Source organism: Raphanus sativus, chromosome 1 (genome assembly GCF_000801105.2).
Source record: "Raphanus sativus cultivar WK10039 chromosome 1, ASM80110v3, whole genome shotgun sequence".
NCBI classification, from domain to species: Eukaryota; Viridiplantae; Streptophyta; class Magnoliopsida; order Brassicales; family Brassicaceae; genus Raphanus; species Raphanus sativus.
In genome coordinates this window covers 15,954,417-15,969,550 of record NC_079511.1, presented here as the reverse complement: position 1 = coordinate 15,969,550, position 15,134 = coordinate 15,954,417, and the positions used below count along the sequence as shown (strand labels likewise).

The 15,134-nt window shown below is 42.2% G+C and overlaps 1 long non-coding RNA gene across 5 annotated transcripts; it reads right to left on the bottom strand.

Moving 5' to 3' along the window:
• Positions 1 to 346: 346 nt before the first annotated feature.
• On the bottom strand, positions 347 to 2,043 carry LOC108854406 (uncharacterized). Of its 5 annotated transcripts, none has more exons than XR_001949906.2 (6): positions 1,827 to 2,041; positions 1,399 to 1,759; positions 1,231 to 1,311; positions 1,069 to 1,129; positions 757 to 954; positions 347 to 663 (listed from the first exon to the last, which is right to left on the bottom strand). It is a non-coding gene; the product is annotated as an uncharacterized LOC108854406 (long non-coding RNA). The 5 variants fall into 5 exon arrangements; XR_001949907.2 differs by having other exon boundaries at positions 1,069 to 1,088; XR_008934503.1 differs by having other exon boundaries at positions 757 to 1,088; positions 1,827 to 2,043.
• Between the last annotated feature and the right edge of the window lie 13,091 nt (positions 2,044 to 15,134).

The following is a 15,134-nucleotide window of genomic DNA, read 5'->3' as shown; positions in this document are numbered from 1 at the left end:
GCGCAAGCGCGGAGTTAGTATATAATCGACCGGCGAACAATACGGGTTAGTATATAATCGACCGGCGAACAATAATAGCATTTCATTTATGCCCATACCATATGATAGTACCCTAATATCTTTGAGAAAAATGTGTGGAACAATCAGTCTTAAAACTCGAAAATAACAAATCAAATCAACTAAAAACAAAAGGATAATATCAAATACAACAAATTAATATAATCATTTTGGACAATGTTTTCTCTCACACTAATATACAATTCTCATGAACAATTCAAATCGAATGTTTAAGTTAACAATTAGAGTTACAAACGGAGCACACAACACCAAGAACCTTTAAGGAAGAAGACGTGAAAACCTAAAGAATAGTGATCGAGAATCAACTATCTTTAGTTATTGCTATGGAGACAAACGCAGAAACCAAATCTTTTATCATCCCATCTTGCATCTTTGCAGCTACTTATCAGATCTTATCTTTATGTAAGAATTAGATACAGAAGAAACAAAACAACAACAAAAAAACAGAAACTCACTGTGATGAAGAAAGTTGGTATCTCTTTCTCTACTTTGGATGATAATAAATTACAACTCTGCAAGGGACATTGTTCTTTCTTGATCTACAAGTATCACTTTCTTCATCGACTTTTCTCTATGCTTCAATACCTAAGAACGTTAAACTCAGTTATACTCAACTGAAAAAAAAAATCAAAAAGTATCAGAAGAGATCAACAAAGCTAAAGCCTTTGAGCCACGTACCTCTATTTGTTTGTCTATTTACTCCAACACTGTAGCTTCCATGGTAATCTTGAGAGGCATTAGCAGATGGGTCTGAGCCTACATTGTCAATACCAAACCCATAAGAGCGGGACACCCCCTACTCATTAGAAGACTGATGAGGCATCGTCTGCTGCCAGATTGAGTCCATGTAAATCAAGCTGCCTATGTACAGCTCCACTATATCAAAGACAGTTACATGTTTAAGAAAAAAATGGATTAATCCACATTTTCTTGTAGCTTTATCATCAGTAGATGACAGCGTCAATCATGTGTCAAGCATCAGAAACTTACAGCCGTTCTGTTTGCATCTTCTACTCTCAATAAAGTCAAGAATGACAACGCAAGGTTCAAACTTTTTACATATATAAACATAAGATGCAAGCAAAAATACACACATGAAAAGAAAATATACAGAACTAAATATATATGGGAAGGGTCAGCAACGGAGAATACATGTGATTTAAGCCTTCTTGCAAGATCTTCAAGAGGCTGAGCCTGATTCTGGAAGTCATCAGCCTTGGAAACGATCTTTACCTAATCAAGGAAGAAAAACAAACGTAGGATTCAATCTTAACCCAAACTGTAAACAAATACAAACTGAATGACCCAAAAAAATTTAACCTGAAGCTGAACAGAAACCCAAAAAATATTTCTTTTGTGAGGATTCCATCTGCAGGACCACATATAACTCTTCATAAGGATTCCAACAAAACAGCACAACAAACAAATCTAACGGAACCATCAATTTTCATGATATATAAATATTAAACTACTGCGCCAATTGAATGCCGTTCCGGCGTAATCTCCGGACCGTAGCTGAGAGAAAGAAAAAAGAGTTTATGAGCGACATCGAGAGCATCTCAGAAGCAGATGAGGTCAGCAACAACTGACAGAGCAGTTCTTCTGAGGCGAAGAGAGGCGAAAGAAGAGTAGGCGACGGTGGCGTTAGTGACTGGAGCAGCTGATGAAGTCATTTTCGTAACTGCAGTTGCAGAGTTAAACGAATGAAAAAGTGGAGGAGAAAAGCTAGGAGACAAATGAGAACTCACCACACATAGGATCTCTATATATAGGAAGATGGAATGCGCGTTACATGAAGATGAGTTGTTTCGTCAGTATAGATCGGTTGAGGAATCCAAGAGATCGAGAATCAAAAACGACTCGCCGGAAGATGAAGCACACTCAGAAGCCGAAGGATCTCAAAAAGGGAAGAAGATACGGACCGAAAATGGTAATGTTAAAATTCATCCGAAACTAAAGTCCACTAAAGCCCACGCTGAACCCAAAGAGATGTTGCACAAAGGAAAAAAAAAAGATCAGTTAATGAAAATTACACGGAAAAAAAAGAAAGTAGGACCCACAAAATGCTGACGTGGCGCAAAGGGAGAGCCTCAACTCTCTCATTATATTATAGATTATAGATTTGTATGAAAAGGTGGCAGGACCAATATGTCTGATAATAACATTGAACAAACTACAGTTCAGAAAAAAAAAACATTGAACAAACTGTAAAATATACAAAAACATAAGACACAATGAAGATCAATGCTTGTGGGGGAAATGCAAAGCTAGTTTGTAATAAAAATTTGATCGAAAATATGAAAAAGCAAAGATAGAACTCTAAAATTTGCAGAATCTATTACCTTTTCTATTGGAGGTTATTTCTTTTTGCTACGTAGTGCTTACAAAAAAGTTGTGACATAACTGAATTCCCAATATCTCTTCATTTGTAGACAATGATCTTATTTTCCTGTATTTTTCTTTTGAAAAAATAAGCTTTGTATATCCCCTTCTTACTTTAAAAAAAAAAACTTGTAATCAACAGTATAACTAAATTAAGTGACATATTCTACCTGAATCACGCTAAAAGAGTCAAATGATATAGATTTGAGAAGAATTGACAAATGACCACAAGTATAGTAGTCACAAACCTCTATTGATTTTGGCTGATGCACTGAAAATCTGGGAAAAAAAATTGATGAAGAATATGAAACATAGAGAAGAAGGAAGAGAAAAGCAAGAATAAAGAAGATGAAACTGTTAGATTTTGTGCCAAGGTTTTGGGAGTTGCGTACGTATGACGTGAAAGTGGTCGTGCGCTCTACTTTTTTATGTTTTGGTGTTTATCCAAGTCTGCAGTAAGCAAAAAAAAAAACTGCAGTAAGCAAAGATGATTTCTAAACTGAACAATAAAAAATTTTATGCGATATTATTACTCTGCGTTTGCAGAAAAAATTATGAACTCATTATGTTAAAAAAAAGTTATGAACTCATTACAAACCACCATGACGTGAATACCTGCAACAAAATAGAATCTGCTCACGTACCAGTAATAATCTCTTTCCGACATAATTTAAACTCGACCACCGATCCAACTTTTGCTTTGAGAAAGATTCAAAGAAGACTGCATTCCACTGTTCGATCTAAAATTTTTTTGATCATGAACTTTTAAGAAGTAATCCAGATGATGAATAATAAAAATTTTGAATTGGTATAGACAGAAGAAAGTAGATATGAAAGAGCCAGTCGAGATCAAATTTGAAAATTTAGGAAAGATGAACTGGTTTGATAACCGAGAAAAAAAATTATATAGGAGAAAAAAACTTTTCTTTTGAAATACAGGAGAAGAAAACCGTTTGAAATCGTGGTAAGTTAACGTGAATGTAATATTCTGAGAATATTAGAAAGGAGTTGCTGAAAATTAGGGATAAAAATATTTTTTCTTTTGTTGATTATTTTTAATTAAAAAAAAAGTTTCCACTTGTCACGATTTTATTGGAGAGGCGACTTGCGCTTTAGTATATAGGGATTTCACGTAGTTGTTTGGTAATTCTATGGGTTCGACGAGCTTTTTCTTTTTTTTTGTGACACCGACGAGCTATTTTCCCAAAAATATAGCACAAGATGTTTCCCAAACTATAACGTCTTCTTCATAGAAGTAAAGTTTCGTCCTTATTTCTACAGGCAAGATTCAGGCTATAACCGTTACTAAAATTGTCTCACCAAAGGTTCTGCCACATGTGCCAACTCCAACTGAGAACCCACATAATGCGAAAGATAGAGTTGCTTTGCCTTCTGCAATATCGCTGATGGCTCTGGATTCAAAGCTGATGATGGAAGTACCGGCAGCAGGGATGCAACACACAAGGCTAAACGTCCTAAACATGACAAATAGAATTCACTCATTTCATACATGTTGAGTGTTAATGTAGTGAGAGCGACAAAAACTAGTGCAGAAAGTAAAAACACACAAAGTTTGTTAACGGGGTTCGTTTCCTACATCCCCGGGACCTTGTCCAGATTTCATTGACTTAGAACAAGGAGCAACCTACAATTGCTATATGGTACAACACACACACTAGTGTTTACCACTCTTTTCTAAGGAGCAATCTACAAAGATTAGGAATACAACAGATCCCATCCGGACACGCCAGAGTACACTGTCTTCTACAGCTGCAATCTTCACAGACCTTTTCAATGAAACCTCCTTTGCTAAACTCCCCCTGAGTCTAGGCTTCGATCTTCCACTTCTCGGAAGTACTTCACCAAGTACGTCAGCACCCAACGCACACCAGTGACACAAAATGCTTGATCCTCCAAGCACACACACAGCTCACCACGAGCTACACACGATGGCTAACTCCACCATACAAAGCGTCAACACCAAGGACACTAAACTAAGTCCACATCAGACTCCATCGACAACTACTACAGACACTGCTTCGACACCAAGCAGATACACCAATATACAATGAGATCCTCTTACTCTTCTATACAAGATCTTGCTTTCTCATAAGGCACGTCTCTCCTTATATAGCAGATTAGAACTTGCTCTCCACGTCTTTAACTCGCTCTCCAAGTCTTCCACTTGCTCTCTAAGTCTTTCCAATACACATAAGATAACTTTCCATTTACCTTAATGAAAAATTTCATCTTCAAGTAAACTCCTTTTTACTTTATGGAAAACGTCCATATGTCTTCAAGCGCATATTTTCTTTCCTTTTCTGAGCTCAGCAAGCCCACGCTCATCACGAAACACGAACTCAGCCCAAGCCCATCTTCATGACACACGCCTGTACTATCTCCTGTAGTACTTCACGAACTGATACAGAAAATCTCTCGAATCTGCATCTGATGTCTTGCATATTTGCATTGTTTTAACCATTTATTCATAAGCATTTGCATCATATAGATTAGGATTTAGACATGTTTAGGTTGCATTTGGCATACATATGTCTCTATCAGGTATTGGAACACCACATGGAGTTCTTAGAGACATTTGGAAGCAAAGTGATCAAAAAGGGGGTGAAAGATGAGCATGGATGGAGGCCTTAGAGAAATCTTCTGTTGCTAAGATTTTGTGGAGACACAGGAAATTGAGTTAGCTTTCTAATAGAAGTGGTTTCAAGTCATTTGGAGATGTAATGGAGAAGTTACGGTCAATTTACTAGAGGCATATCCATCCTGGTCGAGAACCGCAGAGTGACCTTCCGGAGCGACCCCCTAAGGTAGCTCCCAACCAGAGCGACCAACCAGAGCGACCCACCTAAGTCGCTCGCGTTTTCATCGCCCGGAGACACAAAAATGGAGGCTGGAGCGACCTCTCAGAGCGACCCCCCAAGGTCGCTCCCAACCCCAGAGCGACCTCCTGGAGTGACCCTCTGAGGTCGCTCCACGTTATTTGCTGCACGATTTTATTATTTTTCAAGGACCTTTTTGAAATTGTTGTGCACGTTTTTGCACTTGGAAAACCTAATGTTTAAGTACTATGTAGCTACCATTTGGCAATCTATCTTTTATCTATTGAAGAACACAAAACTCTCTCAAGAAAGTTATCTTTTGATTTGATTGTTCTTGTGTTCTTGTGATTTTCTTTTCTAGTTCTCTATATGATTCATCTGAAATCCACCATGGGTTTAAGAGGAATCATGGAGATTAGTGAGTAATTGTTGGGCCCAAATATGACCCCCTAGCTAGTGATAGACAATAAGAAATGATAACGGGCCGTGAAAGGCCCATCATGAATTCAATCTTCAAAAACAGCTAAGTCAGATCCGGAGGCTGTGAGCTGGAGATGTTCATCAGAGAGGTCAAGGAAAAGAGGCAGCTCGTTGACAAGTAAACATGCGCAGGACCCGGTCAAAGAGGTAGCTCGTGGACAAATAAATAGGCGCAGGACCCGGTCAAAGGGAAGCTGTTACAAATCCCTCAAATCACAGAGAGGATCTCGGGAACCTGTTGGTAGCAACCGACGGAGCCTGAGGCTATTTAAAGAGGAAGTCAATCAAGAAAAGGGGAGGATAACCCATTTTACATACAAGCTCTCAAGCAGTTATTTCTTTCTCTGTAAACGTTATAAACATTCCTTGTAACCATTCTTTACCAAAATCATCAATAAAATCATCATTCATTCTATAAGTTCTTACGAGATTCAGCCCGCGATAATCTTTCCCAAACCTTTCCTAAACATAAAACCTGATCTAAAATCTAGGTGTGAGTTTAATCCCTCACAATTGGCGCCGTCTGTGGGGAAGAAACAATGGAATCCCTTACTCCAACTTAAGGATGAATCCAGTCGATCAGACAACAAATTCATCTAACCGATGAACAGTATCCCGATGAACAGTACTCGGATGAACAGTACTGGAAGAACAGTATCTCGGTGAACAGTATCTCGGTGAACAGTATCCCGATGAACAGTATCCCGATGAACAGTATTTCGATGAACAGTACTCGGATGAACAGTACTGGAAGAACAGTATCTCGGTGAATAGTATCTCGGTGAACAGTATCCCGATGAACAGTATCCCGATGAACAGTATCCCGATGAACAGTACTCGGATGAACAGTACTGGAAGAACAATATCTCGATGAACAGTGCTGGAGCAGCCAACACGAGAACCTCCAGTGGGATCGATCCAGGGCTCCCAGCCCTCGTTACCCCTCAGCACCAACCTGCTCCGAACCAGACGGAGGCTCAGCTCTCTGAGATCCGTCGCATGATGATGCAGGTGGTAGAAAAAGCTCAAGAAGGTGAGCGTACAATGCAACAGCTAGCCGCTCGGCAGCAACGATTCGAAGAGGTCACTAGATCTCTAACCGCAACAACCCAACCACCGCAACGTCAGGGCTCGGGAGTGACCTTCCGAGATCGAATAACTGACCCCTCGTTCCCTCGAGGACGTCTCGAATTTTCCCTTGATAACACTGGATCGGGAGAACATGGACCAGCTTTCCAAATGCCTCATGCTAGGACAGCTCCCGTGCTCAGTCCACCCCTCACCAGTGCTATGGGAAGCAACATAGCATCGACTGGCTCTATTCCCGATCAGGTTACTGGTCAGAGCGCTCGCTTACGTCCTCCACCACCTATTCTTAGGTCAGGAGAAGGAGTATCCAACCCGTCCGGGGGCAGAACGTCAGCTCCGGTGTTTCAGGCCAAAAACCTAAACACGAATCCGGACGAACATCAAAGGACGGATGCTGATCCTACAGCTCGCCCCACCAACCGCATGGGAGGACGAGCCAACTCGATTCCGTCAGGAACCTGCCCGTCGGGTACCTGCTAACGACCCAAACGTCCTTTCCTTAGAGGGACCTGAAGCTATCCGTAGATATATGGAAAGAACTCACGCAGCTCTCCAAAAATTGGGAGCTCAAGTCCATAAAGCTACGAGCTCAGCTCCCGAAATCGATAGCTTGATCGAGGAAACCCGTGGAACTCCATTCACGGACAGAATTGCCAGCTCTTACATAAGGGACCTCATAAAAAGGGTAACCCCCGAAATAATCAGACTCAGGGAGAACATTCCTACGCAATCAAGGAAGACAAGGAAGAAAAACCTATCGCAGCAGCAAACAAAACTCCCTGGTCAAAAGGCTTTGATAAAAGCAAACGTTGCTCTTATCACAATCGCGAAGGGCACTCAACCGAGGAATGCTGGGACCTCCAACGACAGCTGGCAGCTAAATTCGCAGCCGGAGAAATAAAGGGCGTGGACCTTAAAAAGCCACCACCTTATCAGAAAAGAGGTTCCAGAGACACCTCCACGAAACGCGAGAGGTCACCTGAGAAGGAGACCGATTCGCCACCTCCAGCTCCCAAGAAAAGAGTCGACATGATTCTTGGGAAATTCCCCAAGGAAAAAGTTTACAAGTCGAAGCTCTCTTGAGCAAACCATCCCCTCAATCGAGCCCCGACTCGAGGGTGGACTGTATCCTTGGAGGATCAGATATATGTCAAGACTCCGTCAATTCCATTAAGAATCACGTACGGAAGGTTGTGTCTAACACTGGACCTAAGCCTCCTAACCCTGAGTCAAATACTAAGATTTCTTTCTGGGAAAGCGAGACCTCAAACCTTGACAGACCTCACGATGATGCGTTGATCGTCACCCTGAACATCGCAGGATACGAGGTCCCTAAACTCATGATAGACACAGGAAGCTCTATCGACCTTATTTTCTATAACACCCTAAAAGGGATGGAAATAGACGACTACGAAATTATTGGCCAAAAAGCTAACCTCGTAGGCTTCTCCGGAGAAACAGCTACCTCATTGGGGACTATCAAGCTCCCAGTCATAGCTGGCGGAATAATGAAAATGACCAACTTAGTTGTCATCGACAGATCTTCCCCGTTCCACGCGATCCTGGGAAGACCCTGGATTCACAAAATGAAGGCAGTAGCCTCAACGTATCATCAATGCGTAAAATTCCCAACACCCGAAGGGATAGCTACCATACATGGTAGCCAGAAGATATCCAGGATCTGCTATTTGGGAGGATTCGAAATCCTCAAGAAGTCCCCCCAATAGCAATTACAGATCCAGGAGGGTCGCGAAATGCAACAAAATATTCGAGGTCCCCCCAGGAACCTCACCGAAAAAGTTTGCATCGACGACTCAGATCCTGAAAGACAGGTGAGCATCGGATCCGAGCTACCTCCTGAGACAAAAAAGGAGCTCATTGACTTCTTGAAAAGCAATGTCAAAACCTTTGCATGGTCCACCAGTGACATGAAAGGAATAGATCCGAACGTCACCACCCACAAGCTAAAAGAGCTACCTATCAAAGGCTAGTGAATAAAATGTTCGCTGGCCAGCTCGGGAAACCCATGGAGGTCTATATTGATGATATGCTAGTCAAATCCCCAATTGGAGAAAACCACATTTCCCACCTAAGGGAATGCTTCGATATCCTCAACAGATACGATATGAAGCTCAACCCTGCTAAGTGCATCTTCGGGGTACCTTCAAGCGAGTTCCTCGGCTACCTCGTAACCGAAAGAGGCATCGAAGCCAATCCAAAACAGATAGCTACCTTTCTGAAAATACTGTCACCTAAGACAACCAGAGAGGTACAGAGATTGACTGGACGAATCGCAGCATTAAATCGATTCATATCCAGGTCCACCGATAAGTGCCTCCCATTCTACAAACTTCTAAAAAATAATAAGAAGTTCTTATGGGACGAGAAGTGCGAGGAAGCCTTCAAGCAATTGAAAGCTTACCTCTCCGAACCTCCCATCTTGGTCAAACCAGTAATGGGAGAACCACTGTATCTGTACCTCGCTGTGTCAACCGCCGCAGTTAGTGGTGTGCTGGTACGAGAAGAGCAAAACGAGTAAAGACATGTCTATTATACCAGCAAGAGTCTGATAGACGCCGAAACTAGATACCCTACTATGGAAAAACTAGCTCTAGCTATCGTAACAGCTGCCAGAAAATTGCGACCTTATTTCCAATCGCACTCAATCGTCGTAATGACTTCACAACCATTGCGAACAATTTTGCACAGCCCTAGCCAATCATGACGATTTGCTAAATGAGCAATAAAGCTCAGTGAATACGATATCGAGTATAGACCTCGAGCAGCAGCAAAAGCTCAGGTCCTTGCCGATTTCATAATCGAGCAAGCTTCCGAACAACTAGACTTGGAAACAGAAGCTCCGAAGTGGAGTCTGTACATTGACGAGCCTCGCCAAGACAAGGTTCCGGCATCGGTCTAAGGCTGACCTCCTCAGCTGGAGAAACCATCAAAAAATCCTACAGGCTCGGATTCAGCGTTTCTAATAACGAGGCTGAATACGAAGCATTAATTGCAGGATTAAAACTTGCCCTAAGCCTCGGAATTCGAGAGCTGAACGCTTATAGTGATTCACAGCTAGTAGCTAGCCAGTTCCACGGCGAGTATGAAGCAAGGGACGAAAGAATGGGGGCATACCTAGAAGTTGTCCGGAACCTCACTAAGCAGTTCAACAGATTTGAACTAACGAGGATCCCACGAGGAGAGAGCTGCTCAGCAGACGCGCTGGCTGCTTTAGCGTCAACATAAGACCCCCTCGTAAAACGGATCATACCCTTAAAGGGAATCGAAAAACCAAGTATCGACATAGCTACCAAAGCTAAGATCGATAGCAAGCCGAAAGAGCAAACAGAAGGTAGCTACCCAAAGACGGTAGCAACCCAAGTTCTTACAACGTACTGGTTCCCAAAAACCAGAATTCGTAGCTTTAAAAAAGCATACCTCCGGGGGCAAGATCCAGACCTCGGATTCACCTGTCCATGCAGCAAGGACCAGGAGTCGTTCTGCTTTTGAAATCGCATCCGAAGAAACGACCCAGACTCCGGAGAACAACACCAGAACTGGAGATATTCCTCAGAATTCAGACTCCTTCGAGCCTAATCCGACCAATATCTCCGGGGGCAATAAGACATCAGGTCACGACACTCAGGGACCTGAACAAAACACATCAGGTCACGACACTCAGGGACCTGAACAAGACCCGCCCTCATCTCTTCATGACAAAATCATTAAGAGAGAGGATTGGAGAATACCGATCATGCAATACATCTTGTAGGGTAAGATCCCCCCCAATAAGTGGGAGGCCCGAAAACTCAAAGCATTAAGCGCAAGATACTGCATAATCGAGTCAGCCCTCCATAAACGAAGCATTTCCGGACCTTACCTAAAATGCGTCCATGGCCTCGATGCTATCAATCTTATGAAAGAAATGCACGCATGCTCCTGAGGAAACCACTCTGGGGGCAGAGCTCTAGCTATCCGAATCAAAAGACAGGGTTATTTCTGGCCCAACATTATAGCTGACTGCGAGGTTTACTCCTCTTCATGTGATAAATGCCAATGGCATGCACCGATTATACATCAGCCTGCGGAAAAATTATCCTCAATACCCGCTCAGTACCCGTTCATGAGGTGGTCCATGGACATCGTAGAACCACTCATAACGTCAGGAAGAGGAAGGCAGAAGCTACGCTTCCTCTTGGTCTTGACATACTACTCCACGAAGAGGATAGAAGCTGAAGCTTTCCAACAGATAACTAGATTCGAAGTCGAAGGATTTGTGTGGAAAGACATTGTCTGCTGCCACGGCGTCCCGTATGAGATCGTAACCGACAATGGAGGACAGTTCATTTCTCGCGACTTCAAAGCATTTTGCGACAAGTGGAATATCCGCCCTACCTTCTCAACACCTCGACGACCTCAAGACAACGGTCAGGCGGAGGCTGCTAATAAGTCAATATTAGCAAACCTCAAGAAACGCTTCGGAACCAACAAGAAAACCTGGTTTGAAAAGATACATGAAGTACTTTGGGCATGACGAACCACCCCTAGAAAGGCTACAGAGGAAACCCCTTTCTCTTTAGCCTACGAAACGGAAGCTGTCGTTCCGGTGGAAACCTCCACTGAGAGCCTCCGTCGAGAGCTCTGTACGTCTGATCCCGCAGCTAACAATCAGCTCCTAACAGACAGCCTCGACCTAATCGAGGAAAGACGGGACCGAGCCCTGATTCGCATTCAAAACTATCAGCAAGCAATGACACGACAGTACAACTCCAAAGTCAGGCTCCGACAGTTCGCTGTAGGTGACCTAGTACTTAGGAAAGTTTTCGAAGGAACCAAGAAACCAGATGCTGGGAAACTAGGGACCAATTGGGAAGGTCCTTACCGGATTATCCACGTGGTACGACCTGGCGTCTATAAGCTCCTGAAGGTACAAACCGGAGTACCCGAAATCAGATCGTGGAATGCCACAAATCAGAAGAAATACTATCATTAGGTACTTAAATTCCTCGAATTACGTTAGGCTTGACCCCTTGACTGGGTACGTAGGCAATTGTGTTATGAGTGCAACCCCAATCTCATTTCAACACTATTTACACCATGGCGAAAAGGGGCATATGTTTGAGAACATATAGCCCAAACATCGATTGTATGATTATTGTGATACCATGTATCCTATTATCAATAAAGCAATTATCTTCGATACCTTGACTTTTTAACAAATTCAGGTCTCAATGAACCTGAACCTAAGGTCTTAAAACCCTTCGAACAAATTCAGGTCTCAATGAACCTGAACCTAAGGTCTTAAAACCCTTCAAACAAATTCAGGTCTCCGTGAACCTGAACCTAAGGTCTTAAAACCCTTCAAACAAATTCAGGTCTCCGTGAACCTGAACCTAAGGTCTTAAAACCCTTCGAATAAATTCAGGTCTCCGTGAACCTGAACCTAAGGTCTTAAAACCCTTCGAACAAATTCAGGTCTCCGTCAACCTGAACCTAAAATCCTCACTAATCTCGAAGGTCTTAAAATCCTTCCAACAAACTCAGGTCTCCACGAACCTGGACCTAAGGTCTTAAAATCCTTAGTAACCTCGAAGGTCTTAAAATCCTTCCAACAAACTCAGGTCTCCACGAACCTGGACCTAAGGTCTTAAAATCCTTAGTAACCTCGAAGGTTTTAAAATCCTTCCAACAAACTCAGGTCTCCACGAACCTGGACCTAAGGTCTTAAAATCCTTAGTAACCTCGAAGGTCTTAAAATCCTTCAAGCAATATCAGGTCTCAACGAACCTGGACCTAAGGTCTTAAAATCCTTATCAAATCTCCAAGGTCTTAAAATCCTTATCAAATCTCCAAGGTCTTAAAATCCTTATCAAATCTCCAAGGTCTTAAAATCCTTATCAAATCTCCAAGGTCTTAAAATCCTCATCAAATTTCAAAGGTCTTAAAATCCTTATCAAATCTCAATAGGTCTTAAAATCCTAAGCAAGTCTCAATGGGTCTTAAAATCCCACAAACGAATTCAGGTTCCCAAGAACCTCCACCTAAGGTGTCCGAGTTGAACTCAGGTTCCTAAAAACCCGGAGCTAATCTCAATGTTTCAGGAACTCCTTCTAAGGATCCTCGTAATCGAATATACTCGAAATCTTCGAGACCTGATAAGTCATTGGACATTGTATATAATAATCACGATACATGTCCTAACCAAAACTTCCACTTGACAAAAGTCGATCTCATCCAAGAAACGATCAAACCAAGTTAAATGACTTAATACGAAAAACAAAACCGAAATTTGAATAAAAGAGTTTAAAAGCCTCCCAGGCTAACGAGGGTTCAGAAGACCCTAAGGTTTAAAAAGCCTCCTCAGGCTATAAGTCTGAAACGTAAACTAAGCCCATTGGGCAAAAGTCATGAAAAGCAACATTACAATTCAAAAAGAGCCGCAGCTCTTAGACATCATTATCACGGGAGCTCATCCCGACATCCTTGTCTCCCAAGACTGGATCACTTTCTTTGGCTGGATCTCCCTCATCTGCCTCCTTGTCATCGCCCATCTGGGACATCTCGACTGGAGCTGAATCAGGGCCCACCAAACCTAAGTTAGAACCATACTCTCCGGAAAAGGATAGATTAAACATGTTAATCTCGAAAGTACCTGAACTCTTTGAGAATTGAGGAATGGAAAGCTTGCTGGCCGAGAAGTCAGATACTTGCGCCTTTTCATACGCAATCGTAGCCATCAGATTAAGCAAAGGAAATCTTCAATAAAGATAATTGTTGCTCGAGATCTCAACAAAAAGATTGATGTTCGGCGGCTAGGTCTAGCTTCCGAGATAAGGAATCTTATCTCGAAAGCTGGGGGCAACTGTTGGGCCCAAATATGACCCCCTAGCTAGTGATAGACAATAAGAAATGATAACGGGCCGTGGAAGGCCCATCATGAATTCAATCTTCAAAAACAGCTAAGTCAGATCCGGAGGCTGTGAGCTGGAGATGTTCATCAGAGAGGTCAAGGAAAAGAGGCAGCTCGTTGACAAGTAAACATGCGCAGGACCCGGTCAAAGAGGTAGCTCGTGGACAAATAAATAGGCGCAGGACCCGGTCAAAGGGAAGCTGTTACAAATCCCTCAAATCACGGAGAGGATCTCGGGAACCTGTTGGTAGCAACCGACGGAGCCTGAGGCTATTTAAAGAGGAATTCAATCAAGAAAAGGGGAGGATAACCCATTTTACATACAAGCTCTCAAGCAGTTATTTCTTTCTCCGTAAACGTTATAAACATTCCTTGTAACCATTCTTTACCAAAATCATCAATAAAATCATCATTCATTCTATAAGTTCTTACGGGATTCAGCCCGCGATAATCTTTCCCAAACCTTTCCTAAACATAAAACCTGATCTAAAATCTAGGTGTGAGTTTAATCCCTCACAGTAATCACCTTTTGGATTCATGGGTTAGGGTGATTAAGGGTGATTAGGCTAGTTCTAGGATGTTTTAGGTGTAGATCATACTTGTTCCTTGCTAGTAGAGTGATCTTAATGCATCATTTGAGTAGGCCACTCAAAGGGTGATCTATAGGCATTTCTCACCCGACAGGTGTTTGAAGAAATGCCTGAGTCAACTCTCCTAGGCTTTTAGTGTACTTTGCCAAAGAGATTTGTTGTTAAAGATGCTAAGATAGCTAATAGACTTGTTAGTAATGATTGCTTGCATGTTATTCAACCAAAGACATTTGATGTTTGAGACATGTTAGCAAATGAGCATTCATCTAGACATAGAGCTTGCTTAGAATTGTGTCTAGGCTTAAGGTTGATAGTTTGATTTATCATTTACATTCCTTAGTTCGAAACCTGATCACCCAAGGTCTAAATCCCTATACCCATGAGTTCTCCTTTCCAATAGCTTAAAAGTATCATTTTTATTGCTTTGCTTTAGTTTTAATCATTAGTTTAGAAATCATCAAACCACTGGATGCACTTAGATTAGGCAAATACTTGCATTCTCACTACTTTGAGTCCCTCAGAACTGGTTCGACAAACAACTTCCACTATACTATCATTTGACTTAGGAGCCTCAAAACTCCTAACATCAAATTGGCGCCGTTGCCAAATTCTGAGTTTGATTTGAACATTGAGATTTAGTCATTTGCTTGAGACTAAGTCATTTTTATTTTTGTAAGTTACTGATTCTCTTCTTCACTCTTTGTGATTTTCAGGTGTATGAACTTGAGGAGCAAGGGTACATCAAACCTTGTTCCAAGAGCCGCAGAC